Source organism: Amborella trichopoda, chromosome 13 (genome assembly GCF_054954075.1).
Source record: "Amborella trichopoda isolate Santa Cruz 75 chromosome 13, AtrichopodaSantaCruz75HAP2 v2.0, whole genome shotgun sequence".
In the NCBI taxonomy this organism is placed as follows: Eukaryota; Viridiplantae; Streptophyta; class Magnoliopsida; order Amborellales; family Amborellaceae; genus Amborella; species Amborella trichopoda.
This window is the reverse complement of record NC_142348.1, coordinates 49,164,036-49,180,379: the sequence shown is the minus strand read 5'-3', so window position 1 is coordinate 49,180,379 and position 16,344 is coordinate 49,164,036.

The window sequence follows — 16,344 nt, the reverse complement described above, 5'->3', positions numbered from 1 at the left end:
TCCTCACTAGGGCCCAATACCCTTAGAACTTAAAGGATTGTGCACAATAAGACAATACACCTTTATAAAGCCTCAACAATTTTTTGATACTTAAAAACCCTTGAATTTTATTATAAGATTTTTTTTAAGTAAGCGCAGTTTTGGTCATTTAAAAAGGTCGAATGTATATTTCTATAAAAAATAGTGGTATTATATTAATAATTAAAAACTAATTAATGCATGTTGTAAGTGATATCCAATACGTTGGTGATGTCATTGTCCATCATTCTTAATAAATATTTTTGTTTCTATTAAAAATTTATATTTTATTTTTAACTAATAGAAAAAGTTGGGATTAGCCAACTAGCTCATATGAACATATGAGTCCAACGACACAGATTGAAATTGGGCTGATCTAACGATCAAGTATGTCCGGTAGCATTTGAATTTTAATTTTTTTACAAATCCAAATCACTTGAAATTTCAGGCGTGTGTTCATAAAAAATAGTTGAATCTTGAAAAATATCAAAAAAATATTTTACATGAAATAAATTGATCAAAATACCCCCGAAAAGTTTCAAAGGTATTTTGGTCATTTTATTTTTCACGAATAATTGTTTTTATATTTTTATTAGGTGCGGCTTGATGAGAAGAACACACGACCAAAATTTCAAGTAATTTGAATTTATAGAAAAAAAATTAAAATTCAAATACAAAATAAGGTCGTGACCGTCAAATCGGTCCAGATTCAATCTGGACAGTTGGGCTCATATGGGTTAGTGGACTAATCCCATCTTTATTCCTTAACTAATTACTTTAAATACCCCTAGACAAAAAGTTATTATACCATAAGATAAGGTTATCTAAATGTCCTAAAATGTTGAGGACTTTAAGCGTATACACCACAAGTAGTGTAGTCTAACAAAAGCCTTTATATTTATACAAAGTTAACGAAACATATCTAGCCACATGATTTCGTATCTAATGGTCAATAATGATAGTGACATCCTTATACAAAAGTACATGATCATAATGCATATATTTTTGTAACTTATTATTAAGAACAAATATACAACAAGACTATTTATATTTGGAAAGAGGTAGTCACAATTAATCTTGACTATTGGATGTGATATTTGGTGGTTGCATTTATTCTATCAACCAAACACAAAGTTCAAAAAAAATTTCTTGAAGTTTTGTGATATACAAAAGTTATCAGATTTCACTTTACCTCATATGGTAATTAGTAATTGTAATATTCTTGTATTAAAGGTAAATGGTGTCATTGTATACGATCCTTAACATTAGTGGTATGAGATCTTGCCCAATTAGATGCATCACCACTCATTGTGTACTATGACTTCATCACCATCAAATTGGATGAGGGGAAGGTGACAGGTTGATAACCTTATGACTTTTTTTAGGTAGGAGAAATTGTGAGTGGGATGCATGTATCCCCTAAGCATCAAACGTCCATCTTTAAGATGGACTGAAACAAATAATCTTGCTTCTTGCAAACAAAGAGCCTACAGGGCTCATAAGTCATACTCTTGATCAATGAGAAGAAGAATACCTGATTAAATGATTTGCAATGTGGATTGAAAAATTTTAGTTCAAGAAACTCATGTAGGTTATTTGTTTGCCTGAGGTAGTACATGTACAGGTTTCTCCCGTGGGATCACACTGCATGAGAAGGAAGCTGAAAATCTCGAAGCCGACCATTTTGGTGCATGGAAAATGGTTCGATAGGACTGAAGGCCCATCTCACTCACAACTCATTGTAAATTGTAATTCAAGTGTTGAAAAACTTTTAAATTGCTCATCTTGGTTTCAACATTATGATTGTGATAAAAAATTAAGATTTCAAGCTGTAGAAATACTGTATATTGTTAGAAGTTATCTAGACTCTCCATTTCACCCTAAAAATAAGTGTTCACAAATATGTACCATTTGAGTTTCAAATCCTATTAACCGTGTTGGAAATTTATTTTAGAGTCATCATGAAGAGAGTCATCATGAAGATTTCCAATGCTGAAAGTGTTTTTTGGATGAGGATTTGAGGTGAGGCTTTATTTTGTTTTAAGAAGGCCTAAGCCTTATAAAAACTTCATCCTTTATTTAATAAAGATCCTCATGAGTAATACCTGTTTTTCTAAAAGTCAAGGGTGTTTCTCCTTCTCACTTTTTTTTCTCAAATATCTTATAAAATATGTAAAATAAGGAGACCTCCTCAATTCCTTGGCAACAAATAATTCGGAATTCACCTTTGAAATTGAGATAAATAGTAGTGATTTCATGCAACGGTTGTATAATAATATAATGCAATAATTTTAAAAAACTATGTTAGAGTTATTTTTTTAATCCAAAATTTGACATATACACTATTTTCATTCTAATGAACAAGCACAAAAAAGAAAATTTAAAAAACGGAGCCTAGGAAGTATTTTTTTAGTCTAATTAATATAGTCCGTATATTTTGATAAGATGCTTAGATCTAGGCCTTAGAAGGATTTTTTCTTGTCCAATTTTTTTAGATTGCTTTATTACCATTAGATGAACAATGTTAAAAAAGAAAAAAATGATTCTGAGTTTGTAAAGGCTAAGATATTGAAATGCACTGAATGAATAGTCTAGATTTGTTGTTAGAGGGGACTCATTTTGACCATATCTAGGGTTCAAATTGAACCTTTTTTTTGGGGGATTGATTATTGAGAAGAAGAGAGAGTGTGTGTGTAAAATTTTGGGTCATACAAATATCACAAACATGGCTTTTTAGAAGTGTGGTTGCATTATACTATGATACAACCTTTGCATGAAATCATTGCCCGAGATAAATTATAGGAAAATTATCATATATATTCCATAAAGTTCTATATATTTGAGATATATTAAAACGTAGCCTTTAATACACCCATATCTATATTTTTCTAAATTTTTCATAAATGACATTTTTACCCTGCCACGAACATAATAAGTACGTGGCACTGTATTAAACCCCAAACATGCATGTTCCCCATGGTTTTCACCCCTTGCTACGACTCTATTAGAGTTGTTGTGGTTTGGAGGTTCCTGATACCTCTAAATCCATCATGGATGTAGTAGGACCGTAATGGTGTTGCCACGGCTCTATAAGAGCTATAGTGCGTTCAGGGGTTTTTGGTACCTTTATAGAATGCCTCTTTAGTGTTTAGGAGGCGAACAGACCGTCACAGACATAACATATCCGTGACGGTATTGCAACGACTCTAATAGATTTGTTTTCATGTTGAGAAATATCATAAGTCAAACATGTTCATCACAAGGGAAAGCTCTTGCATCATTGGCATGTTCATAGAATAGGGAACATGTTCATAATGTAAGTGGGGATGTGTACAATTATGTAAAGAAGCATCTCAAATCACACGTTACCCTCATGTCAAACAGGTAGGTTTGGGATTTAATATGCCGTCATAGACCTATTATGTCTACAACGGAAGTAAAAATATTAGTTATAAAAAAAAATATAACGATATAGTTATAGATGTATTAAACGAGAAAATTTGGTATATTTAGAATATAGAAAACTTTATGGGATATATCAAATAATTTTCCTAAATTATAACTTCAAAACTTAGACAATCACATGTTTTCCTAAATTATAACTTCAAAACTTAGACAATCACATGTTTTCCTAAATTATAACTTCAAAACTTAGACAATCCCATGTAAAATATAGAAGTACAGACGTCTTCTAAGTTTTATTTGCGATTAGGATCAGACCGATTGTTAAATTGTTCAGGGACTTGGTCTAATTAAAACCTATCGAATCTTTAATCAAAATAGTTAGAATGGATTTTAGAAATAAAAAAATAAAATTACTTTAAAAATGTGAATGAATACAAAAAATTATTAATTTTGTTTGACGAGCACATTCGATTACAATCGGCTAGCCAGACCGAACATATCTAGCTAAATATTTATTTTGACTAAATTTCAACCAAACTCACTTTTTTATTGTAGGTCATAAGGGTCGTGGTCTAACCGATCATCCAGCCAATCTCGTCACTATCGTTCCATCTATACAATGACGACTCTACATAAACTACCCAATATCTAAAGGAAAAAGTTTATATAAAGTTGTAATTTTAAAATGTAGAATCACAGATGCACCTCAAAAATCTAACGGAAATGTTGTTTTAATGTTGAATAAACCCTTTAATCGATCATCTCGACATTGAGATGTATGAATATGAAAAAAAAGAATTTTTTGAGTTCCGGAAATAATGCATCTTGAACACATTATCTAGACCGTCCATTTTCAAGATTTTCATATATTTATAGATCTATTTGATTTTAACTATTTTTAAAATTTAAAATTTTCTAATTAGGTATGAAAATAGATTTTAAGATAATACTAAGAATTTTTTATAACAAAATTACATGTTATAATAAAATTTTAAGGTGCGCCTTGTTTAAGGGTGCATCCTTATAAAAACCGCACTCATATCTAAAAAGCTTTAATTCAAGTGAAAAAAACCATGCAATTTCATGTGGAGTTAATGTAAAAATCAGGCGTAAAATGCGGCGACGGAAAGGGCAGTTTGAGGATTTCTATGTTCATCATTATTTGACTTTTTAAGTAAGGATTTGCTTTTAGAGGTTTGTTGTCACTGTTCCTTTGCAGCCAACACTTACTTGGCATTACCTTCCATTATTCTCAACAACTCTCGGCTTTTTATGCCTTCTCGGAATAAAACCCGGCGAGATAAATAATGATGTGAGAGAGAGAGAGAGATGAGATGAGAGAGGTAGAAGAGAGGAAAGACAAAAATGAGACCACCAAGGCTTGTGAACATTGGTTTAAAAGCTCTAGGTAGGCGTGGAATCGATCAGTCCGATTTGGAAAACGGTCATCCTGTATCGATTCTGTCAATATATAGGAAATCATTGCAGGCGATTTGCTGTAAAACGGTGTTTTGCTACAGTAAAAATGCTATTTTGTTAGAGTAAAAATACCCATTCCCCCAATCAGAATCGATTTTTGATTGGTTCAATATTTTTCCACACAGTAAAACGACAACCCAAACAGCTGATTCACCAATCCGGACCGATATTTTGTAATGCCCAATTTGGGTCACTTATCCATTTTTTAAATCGCTTCTGAATATTAAGAGAGGGAGAGAGGAGAGTATAGAATTAAGAGAGAGATATGAGCACATGTACTAAATTTCCTTGGGGCCATAGTTTAGTTGTATTCCCTCGGTCAGGAAACCTACTTAGGAGGATCTTTTTAATCTGAAATTTTAAGAGCGACTATAAAATTACTAGATGATTATTCTCAAAACAAAGAATTTAAAATTTGAGTTTACTAACACTTAAATCTTATCATCTAAAAATGAGATGGTCTCTACTCAATCTCAAGACATTTTGTTTTCAAGTGCACAAAGCATACGGGCGTGGTTTGTATGAGGCTGAGGCACTCAACAACCAAAATAAGGCGTGCTTTCAAATAGTATTGAAATATGTTGTTTCATTAGTGAAAATCTTTTTGATGGCTTGAAAATTTATTTTCATTTCTAATTATAAAATTTAAAGCTTCAAAAATAGTGTAGATCGAGAAGATTTCTAAACAATTGAAAATTTTGAAAATTGTCAATCCAGAAAATGCATTGCATGATGCACTATTTTCAGTACTTGAAAACCATTTTCGCTCATGTCTATACATCTTCAGGTCGAGGTAATCGATTTGAGGATTTTTGGACATCAAAACAACCTCTTTTAGTGAATTTTTGCAGTGGGTCATTTAGGGCCTCACCCTTATATAAACTTTTTCAAAAGCATACAATTAAGAAATTCTTTTTATTAAGGTTAGGCTATGGGTTGAAAATGTTACATTCTCAAATTTTAAGGTCTTAAAATTAGTTCTACATGAGGTTTACTCAAGGGAGTAAATAGATGTTATATTCTCCTAAAAGTATAATATCTTTTGCCTTTACAAAAAAAATAAAAATAGGGAGAAAGAATGCTTAAAGTTATCATAGAATGGTTATAAATAATTGTGACCTTAGGTAAATAATCTCAGTATACGTTCCCTTTTTTATAATGTTAAAAAAGAAGCAGGAATTGCCTCGATTTTTTTGTTGCCTTTCCAAAAACAGGGCGGCATTGTCGTTTCGTTTTTAGCAAGAGGCAATTTCATTTTCATGGGTGGTAGATAATAGTGTCCACTTTTTCGTAATATGGATGGTGCTTTTATTTCCTTTGCGCTTTCTCCCTTTTCAATTTCTTTCTTATTTTCGAATTTTCCTCTTTCTATTTGTTTGGGTTTTATTCATTATTTAAGGGCGCGGGCGACATTATTTATAAAATATTTTGTTTGGAAGACCGAAAAGTTAAGTCAGCAGAAAATTTTGTATTTTTGAAACGCTTATTTTTCTTTGTCTGTGTGGTAAGAGAACTTGAACAATGTTGTGGGCGGAAGTTTTAAACTCAACGTGTTATTTTTAGTAAATTAAGTACGGAAAATAAAGCATGAAACACACAATCGGTTATTTTTGATAAATAAAGTACTGGAAATAAAAGCACGAAACACTCATACACAAGAACACAAATTTATGCGGTCACCCAGAAGGGCTACATTCACGGGCACGACAAATAGAATCCTTACATCAAAGATTTTGCAACATAGAGTTACCTTTCTAAACATCGACAAAAACCCAAGTCGAGTTTAAACCTGATTACCACTGCTTGGTAGATACCATGACTAGAACACTATCTAGAAAAGAAATTTGAAACCAAACGAAACTTTATCTCACTAAAAAAGAAAACAATCCAAAATCTCAATAAGAACCGCTTCTCTACAAGAAACTAACCTCTCACTCTCCAGGAGTCTTCAAAAGGCACTATCAATGTTTCTCTTTATAGGAACCTCTCTTCTCTCTAAGAAAAAATCTTGCATCTTATGCACATGAGGCCCTGTGCCCATTTATATGGAAGAAATCACCATTCCCATATGGTGACCCAAATAAAGGAATCCATATTAAATAGAAAACTTCTTATAGATATTATATATAGCTCACATGACAAAAAGATATATCCAAGAGTGAGTCTTAATCATTTTTTTATTTTTATTTTTTCTTAGAAAACTTATAATAAGAAAATATTTTAATCCCACGTAATATGCGAATATGTTAAAGTGGGTGATTTTGGATAGCACCAAATCCAACAAAAAAGACATGGACATTTTTCTTTAGGAAAAAATAATATAGGCTCTGAACTAAGGAATAGCATAGGTTGGACATCACAAATTGAATATCTGGGATTTGAATGGCCCACATTGCGGGGTAGTTTTCAATTTTATTGTTCTAGAATTTCATGTGAGTCAGAAGGGATTTTGAAGTGTGTGTTTTATCTAAGCGCTCCAAATAAAAAAAAAATATATATATACAAAAGAAGGGCCAATGTTTTATCATTGTCAACCGGTGCTATAGTCCAAAGTAAAAATCAAATTGGATTGAAAATCGGTGCCTAAGAGCTGTTATCTTTCAAAGACAGCTGGATAAAACTTCCAACTATATATAGGTTTGGTTTGTATAAGGTGTCAACCTTAAACAATCCAAGTAAAACTGCCTCTAAATTATATAAAGTTATGTAGTTTGGTGCCAAAAAAACTTTGTGATGGCCTTAAAAATTGTTTTAGTTCCTAATTGTGACATTTAAAACTCCAAAAACTGATACAAAGCGAGTAGATTTTATAAACATTTGAAAATCTTGAAAATGGATAGTCTAAATAATATGTAACAAGATGCATTATTTTTAAGACTTAAAATCAATATTTTTTCATATCCTTACATCCTGAGATCAAAATGATCGATTGGAGGGTTTTGCAGTATCAAAAAAAATAAAGAAAAGTTACGGTAGGTTTTTAAGGTGCATCTTACCTTATAGAAACTTTAGAGAGAGAGAGAGAGATTTCTTTAAAGTTAGCAATAAAAAGAAAAGAGAGATTTGTTTGAATCTAGGTTGGATACTGCTCATAGGAGATATACAAACTTCACTGGTATAGAAACCTAACAAATTAATCAAAATGCCCCTATAAAATAAATTATTTAATATGTTACTTACATCTCTTGATTTGATTTCAAATATCAAAATAAGGCAAGCTTTTTATGTTTATATACTTCCCCTTATCCAATCGTCCATTCTGAATAGAGGGCTAAGATGACCCCAATCACAATGTCACGTCTCTGCACTATTTTATTTTTAATTTTTTTCTATAAATTATTTTGACACCAAATTTTGTACTTTCAACCCTCTATTAAACTTGCACTATCGAAAAATATAAAAAAAAATATTTCCAATAAAATAAAATGATCAAAATACCCCTGCAAGTTTCAAGAGGTATTTTGGTCATTATATTTTATCAAAAAATTATTTTTCATTTTTTTTATAGGTGCACCCCAATGAAAAGATGACACGTGCCAAATTTCAAATTCATATAATTTGTATAAAAAAACTAAAAATAAAATACTTTGAGACGTCGGATCTAAGATCAAACGGTGAGTGGCTCTCTTAATCAAAACTAGACGGCTGGATGGTAAGGAAAGCATAAATATTCTAAAATATGGTAGGGGAAGCATAAGGAAAGTATAGAAACCTTTCCCTTCAAAATATACGCATGAATTTGAATAGTTATAAAAGAGTAAAACATTAAATACCTGACATATAAAGCGTATTTTGATAATTTTTCTAAAATGAGGTCACCCAATTAAAGATTCATTTGTCGTATTGGTGAAATAGATAGGTCCTACCTGCATGTGTTTGTTCTCAATCGCCACAGTTTGATGCCTCTTGCTTGTGGTTGAGGTTAAGACGTCGAGACAAAACAGCTTATGTGCATAGTGAACAACGCGTACCAATTTGAAAAAAAATCTGCAATTACTTAGCAATAATATAAATTGACCTAAGATTATATTAGTTAGTAGTTGTGACATGTCTTTTATTAATAGTCGTTTTAACATTAACTAATAGCCTATCACAAACAAGATAATAAACCTCCAAATTATGCACGTGTGGTTAGTGACATGATGAGTCTTAATCCTTTATGCCAAACTAATGTTTAAAAAAACAGATTGGGGACTCGGATTGCCCATATCTCAAAAATCGGTTCAAATTGGCAGATCAACGGTCCGGATAATCCATCGATCCGGACTGGTGGATTGTCGTGATTTAGGCTTGATAAATTTAAAAAATTCTTAAAATTTCTTGAAAATCTAGTGTTTTTGGAGTACAATAAAAATGAAGTGTTGCTTGTCCATTTTTAATTACTTTACCAAAAATATATAAATATTGATAATCTATTTCATGACTAGGTATTTGTTGACTATTACATTTATTTCATTATCAAAATGTAGTTTAAAATACACTCTAACTCAATTTCATGTTTTTATTATCTCCAGTGCCACTTATGCTTGTAAAGATAGGGGGTCCTATTTACTCGTTTCTTTGCTTTTCTTTTTTTGAAATTAATTTATACCATTAAATGTTTATTTCTATTCATTTTTATTAATATTTTATCTCTCTAGAGGTGTTGCATTTAATTAGCTTTAGAAGTGTCAAATTTAATTTAACTCTCTAGATGTTTCTTATTTATTTCGTTTCTTCTTGAAAATATCGTCTTCATTATTTTTAATAAATACTTGGTGCAGTAACCTATTCCCCAACTTATTCTACTTTAATATATTTGGGAATGTTGCAAGGGAAAAAGCATTTTTTCGAATTAAATAAAAAATTAACTGCCAAAGAAAATGAATAAGAATGGGAGAGAGAGAGAGAGATAGCATTGATATTCAAAATTGGAGGAGAGATCATTGTTGTGCTTATTTTTGTTGTAAAAGGTTTAATATCGGAGGTTTTGGCGAAGAAAGGTTATGTTGCTACGTGACTTCATGCAGTTTGGAAGGAATATTAGGGTGTTGGATGTGCCGATGGAGAAATTCTATTAACCATAAAAAAGAAAAAAATTCAGAAATGTTCGTTTAATCTATGCACTTGAACTTGTGGAGATCTGATTTATTCGTGATATTGAGAGAAATTTGGTCCTTGAAATTTGTTTTCAAGCATTAAACGTGTAAGGAGTTTTTGCTATTTGCTTTAGGTCAATTGCTCTTTGCTATATCCCAACATGTTGGGATATGACGAAGATTTGGGGACCCAAAGCCTTTAAAAGGGAGTCCCACTAGGCAACAAATGTATGCTTATGACACCTGGCTGTGGGGCCAAAAATAAAAAAAAATTAAATATATATATTTTTAAAATACACTAAGGCAAAATTCTTTAGAAATGTCTTAGTCTCGTGCAAACCATCAATTAAGCGGTGATGTCGTGAAAAGTGATGGTGCATTATAAGATCATTTACATTTGGTAATAGGGCATAATTAATTTTAACCATTGGATGTGAAATATGATAAATTGAAGTGTATCACAACATTCGAGAAGTTTGTTTTGGATCTTATGACTAGTCAATGACAATATCCTCAGCCACCCGATTTTACATATGGCGGTCAATAATAGTTGTGATGTTTTTATACCATAAATAAATAATTATTATTTTTTGAACTTTGAATCTAATTATATTTTTACAATCGATTTGAAAATCTGATGGAAAAGAATAATTGTTACCTCCCTTCACTCTTTGCACCACGAGTAAATGGTGTCTTGGATACTATTCCTTAACACAAAACCATGACTGATAGGAAACTTAAGTACGTGTTGAGGTCGTCATATATGATGATTTGACGAGCTCTAGTTAGCTATCTTGTTGTACTCGTACTCCGAGACGCTTATAAATTGTCTAGTTTCTGCCTATTGGAATGTTGTTTTTAAACTTTATATGAGTGTAGATTTTGGTGAATCCATGGCACACCTATTCTTACAGGTCCACCTTACGAAATCGACTTTGGACCAAGAATTTCACACATCTGTTATCTGGACCATCACAATTATAAGAATTTTGAGCCTTAACATGCCCTTCTATTGGACCATTCATTTTGATTTTTTCAACGATGCTTTGATCTGCATAATTTTTGAAGCTCTAGCTTTGTGGATCTGAGGTATAGATGGATTTTTGGAGCTCTAGCTTTGTGGATTTGAGGTATACGAGTTGGCTGAGACACCAATTTTGTTTTAATTTATGTGGGTTCAACTCTATTAATTTCTTTGAATAAGAGATCTAAAAAGTTTGAGTCCACTGGCTCATGCATCTATCATGCTTTTAGGTGTTTTAGAGCCTGGAAAGCATCCTAAATCACCACAATATGAAAGCAATGTAGATCTGATAAGAATTGAAATGAGCAATGGTACTAGATGAACCATTTCTAAGACTTAAAATTCATTTCCTTTCAAGATTAATCATTGTGGTAGTCTAGACAATAGACGTAATGTGGAACTCAATGTTACCAAGATGTCGTTCATCTTCAAGATGAATTCTAAAATTGCATATGCAGTAGAATATATGCATCTGGGACCCAGCTTTTGAATATCGCCATATTCAACAATCTCCACCTTGATATCAAAATTACCTACTCACCATGCCAACTTCCATTGGATAGCTTTATAATATTTTCAATCTTTTTTGCCATCAAATTTCTCCATCTTGAACATTGCATTCAAAACTTTTACCACCATACTGACAACCCGAAGTCAGGCTCTGATACCACTTATTTGCCTTCAAATTATCTTTACTTCTGACAACCATTATTGATAACACCAGATAGAGACACGAGAGCAACGAGAAACTGCTTTTCTCTCTAACTAAAAAGATAAACCACCTAAAATATCTGTAGGAACCGCTTCTCTACAATAAACCAGCTTCTCAATCTTCAAGAGTCTATATGAGGTACCATCATAATGTTTCTCTCCATAAGAAGCTATCTTATCTCTAAGGAGGCATTACCTCTCATGCAAAGGAGATATCCACAAAATATTGTTGGATATAGTGATATTCAAAATCACCCACATAAGAAAATCATATAATTTGTGGGATTGGGATTGATATTGATTCCTAAAGGAAATTGAAATCCAAAAAAGTTAGGACTATTGGGTATATCTTTTAGTTTTGAGATATATGTACATCTATGGAAAGCTTCCTATAGTATAGATTACTAACCTTATATATATGAGATGAAAGAATATATGTGTCCTTTTTGGGTCACCATATGAGAAAGATGGTTTCTTCTAGAGAGATAAGGGGCAAGGGCATCCTTTGCATGAGAGGCAAAGCCTCTTTAGAGAAAAGAGAGCTTCATATAGAGAGAGACATTGTGATGGTGCCTCTTATAAACTCTTGAAGAATAAGATGCTGGTTTATTGTAGAGAAGTGGTTCTCATAGAGATTTTGTGTGGTTTCTCCTTTTAGTTAGAGAGAAAATCAATTTTTCGTTACTTTCGCGTCTCTATCTGGTATTGTCGATAATAATTGCGAGTAGTAAAGAGAAAGACAACCAACATGTGGTGTCAGTTGGGATAGTAGCTTTAATGACTTTGCTTCACTTGGTTTTGTCGAGGGTTAGAGAGGTAACTCTATGTCCCAAAATATATGATGTAACTTTCATTGGTAGAATAAATTTCAGTTTGCAGTGTCCATAGATGTAGCCCTTCTGAGGTGATCCACGTAAATCTTTGTGTATTTCATTCTTTTTTTTTTTTGCTTTATATATTTGTTGCTTGTTCTATTTTTTTCATACTTTATTTACCAAAAATCAACTCATCAGATTTAGAGCTTCCGCGCACAACAACACCTAAAACCTATTGTGGTCTACTTCCATTTTCCCTCACTTTTGAAACCCCAATCATATGCATAGTTACTACATACACATCCATCAAGTGGAGATCTTCTATCTCAACTGCATTCATGCAAAAGAAGAGGAAGAGAATCACATTTCCCTCATCATGATTGATGAGAAAAGGGAAAAGTTTGGCACTCATGATACCTACGAAATGCAAGAGGGAGTCCTAGATAACCATCAATCGTGTTTCTAGCACTCAAAACTACATGTGTTCAAGGCATCACTAAGTGCTCTCTCTCTCTCTCTCTCTCTCTCTTTCTCTCTCTCTGTAGAGACTCTCTCTGGAGAGAGAGCACCATCAATGTGTTTCACAAATGCTTTGGCAGCCAATAAATTACCTAACTAGATGGGCTTAAGACACCACTAAATGCTCTCTCTCTAGAACCATCAATGTGTTTCACATGTGTTTTCGCTGCCTACAAACTACATGTGCTAAACGCATAACTAAGTGCTCTCTCTCTCACACATATGTATTGTATTTGGAAATAATGGCGAGGTAAGCCATCTAAAGAAATATTAAATTTTTTCAAAAGAAAAGTTTTCAAGATCCCCCAACATATGCTTAACTGTTGAGTTTCACAACCGATAGCTATAGTTTACCCTAACCTCCTTATATTATAGGTAAATAATCTCACACTATACAATCCCCACAATAATTTAGTCCAAAACAGTAACCTCCTTGTATCATAAGTAAATAATCTCACAATATACAATCCCCACAATAATTTAGTCCAAACTTTATTTGTGAGAAATTATTGAGCGTTGAAGCTTCTTGGGGGAGACCCATCTCAATAGATGGGTCACTAACCCACCTAGACCCATGTGAATTTAAATGCATATATGACTATTGATGTGTGATGATGCAGGTATCATAAAAAAACATTAAAAACAAGTGATGCACGTATCAAGCACACGCACAAATCAAAACCAAAGCGTCATGGGTATAATACTGTAGTAATGATTTTTTTGATATTTTAAAAATTTTTCTTTTTTCGAATTTTTTTTATTTTTATTTTTGGTTTTTTTTCCTTACGAGAGAGAGGTATTCCAACATGGTAAGGTAGGTGTAGGGTATTTGATTTTTGGATTGCATATCCATATGCCAAATCTTTGAGTGAAGGGATATTAGGAGATCAATTATTTTAGGTACAAAGAGGTCACAAACACTTTTAGTCAATTAGATGTAAAATTCAATAAATAAAAGGTTGCCACAACATTTGAGAAATTTAGTCTTGGATTTTGTGCCTAAATAATGATACATCCTTAGCCACCCAATTTCAAATCTAATAGTCAATTGATGATTGTGACCTCCAAATCTTGAATGAAGATTGCGGTTTGTATAAAGTGTCGATCTTAAACAATCAAAGTATGGTGTATCTCCAAATCTTGTCGGAAGATGTAATTTTAGTACAAAAATTTCTTACACCAGTATGAAAATACATTTCCTACCCTAATTATGGAATTTAAAGCTCAAAAGTAGTGCAACCCAAAAAAATCTAGAAACATTTAAAATTTTTAAAAATAGACGATCCAAATAATATATTACGAGATACACTAATTTTAGGAATTTGATTTTTTGTATATGTTTTATCTCATAGTCAAGATGATGAATTGAAAGTAACAAATTTTTTTTTTTTTTTGGATAACATAATATAGGAACAATTTTTTCCTATGAATTTTTTAGCCTTATTTCTAATATTTGACCACTCATTTAAACTTTCTTCTTGAATAAATCATTCAAAACCCAAGGCACTGGTAGCTTCTGCAATTAGTTTGGGTCCCACCTCGTGTTTTCAAGATTCAATTCAAGTGTGCATTGCACCATGCACGTTCATGTCACTACCCCTCATTTAACACACACACATATTTTATATATATATGCAACCACCACCACATGCTATGCCTTGTTTGGCTATCTCACCATCCTAGGTCTTGCTCCATGTGAGCATTACATTTCACATTAATTTGCAAGGGTGGCTTCTTTCCACTTGTTGTGGTCCGACCCTTTTTAGTTGGTAGATCCCTTGACATTCGTTATTAGCAAATTTTGTTGACGATTTCAGGATCAAGAAATTATAAAGGGAACTCTTTACTTTTGATATAAGGAGTGGTCACAATTATTACTATTAAATATGAAATTGGGTGGTTTGAAAGTATGCCATTGGTTGGGCATAAAGCTCAAAAGAAAATTTCTCAAATATTGTGAAATATTTCAATCCATCAGATTTTACATCCTATAGCTAAAAGTGATTATAACATCCTTGTACCATAGTCTTATAGTATATTATCCTATTATAAAATGCCAAAATATATTCTACTCTTGTGGGAATAGAATGTGCATTTACTCCTTTGGATAAAAAATCTACCTAGAATTACTTTTAGGATCCCAAAATTTTGGGATGTAATCTCTTCAACCCACAAATTAACCTCACCAAAAAATATTTCCTATTGAACTTAAAAAAATAGTGTCTCGAAATTGAAAGAGGCCATCCAATTTTTAGATGGTGAGATCCAAGTGTTAGAAAGCTCAAATTTGATCTTTTTAAAAATTTGAGAATAATCATCTAGTAACTCTTAAGTAGTTCCCAAAATTTTGGCCAAAAGAAATTCTCCCAAGTAGGTCTTCTTATCGAGGTAGTAGAAGTAAACTATGCTCCCGAGGGAACATAGTATACGTGCTCTCATATACTTTTGGGATTGTATACTATGAGACCATTTATCTTTGTTACAAGAAGGTCACAATTATCCCCAGTCATTAAATGTCAAATTGAAAGGCTTAAGGTGTGTCACAAAGTTCAAGATATTTTTTTGTGAACTTTGAACCTAGCCAATGAGTCTCTTACTTCCATGCGATTTGAAATCTGATAGACAATAGTGATTGTGACCTCTTTGTACTAAAAGTGATTAGTTTCTTTGCATATTTTCCCTTTTCTTTTTTTATAAGATCATTATTATTTTTAACCATCCGAGTATGGGTCTAAATACTGATTGGATCCAGAGGGTCAGGTCTGGGTTCAAATCTTAGACCCGAACACTATTTGGGTCTGGGTGCAGGTCTGATTCAGGGTCAAGTAATATTTTTCGGGTCCTTATCTATGAAATATAGTTAAATATATGGATATTTTAATTTTTTAGGTCTTGTCCAGTCAAGTCCAGGTCCTGGTCCGGAGCCAGACCCGGACCCGACCCGACTCGTTGCCACCCCTAGTTGGGGTTTGGCCAAGGGACACCAATGCTTGAAACAAAGCATAAATTTTAGAGTGCAGCTAACCAGGCTTTATGATCAAATATGAAGCCTTCCCTCAAAACTCATAGGAAAATGAAGTTCTGGCACTGGAAATGGCTATGCAGCTGGAAAGTTTGTGTCTGCCCTTGCTAATGAATTATGCAATATATCATTTTTAGAAATTGAGAATTTTTTTTTTTTATTTTTTATTTTTTATTTTTATCAGATCCATAATTTCTATTCAAGATCATCAATTTCAAGATTTTCTGGTGCATATAACCTTATCCATTGAGATTTAACCCGTGACTTAGAAAA